Genomic DNA, 241 nt, shown 5'->3' with positions numbered 1-241 from the left:
ATTCCTTTTTACTCGTTCGAATTCTCAGAGAACCTTTCGAACGAGTTTATATCATATTCCTCCCTCAATCTCTTCTCTCTTATAGTTTTGTATAAATTCATTTTTACTCGTTCGAATTCTCAGAGAACCTTTCGAACGAGTTTATATCATATTCCTCCCTCAATCTCTTCTCTCTTATAGTTTTGTATAAATTCATTTTTACTCGTTCGAATTCTCAGAGAACCTTTCGAACGAGTTTATA

This window comes from Lasioglossum baleicum, unplaced genomic scaffold, assembly GCF_051020765.1.
Source record: "Lasioglossum baleicum unplaced genomic scaffold, iyLasBale1 scaffold1667, whole genome shotgun sequence".
In the NCBI taxonomy this organism is placed as follows: domain Eukaryota; kingdom Metazoa; phylum Arthropoda; class Insecta; order Hymenoptera; family Halictidae; genus Lasioglossum; species Lasioglossum baleicum.
The sequence above is the reverse complement of the archived record's forward strand: the minus strand, read 5'-3'. Positions refer to the sequence as shown.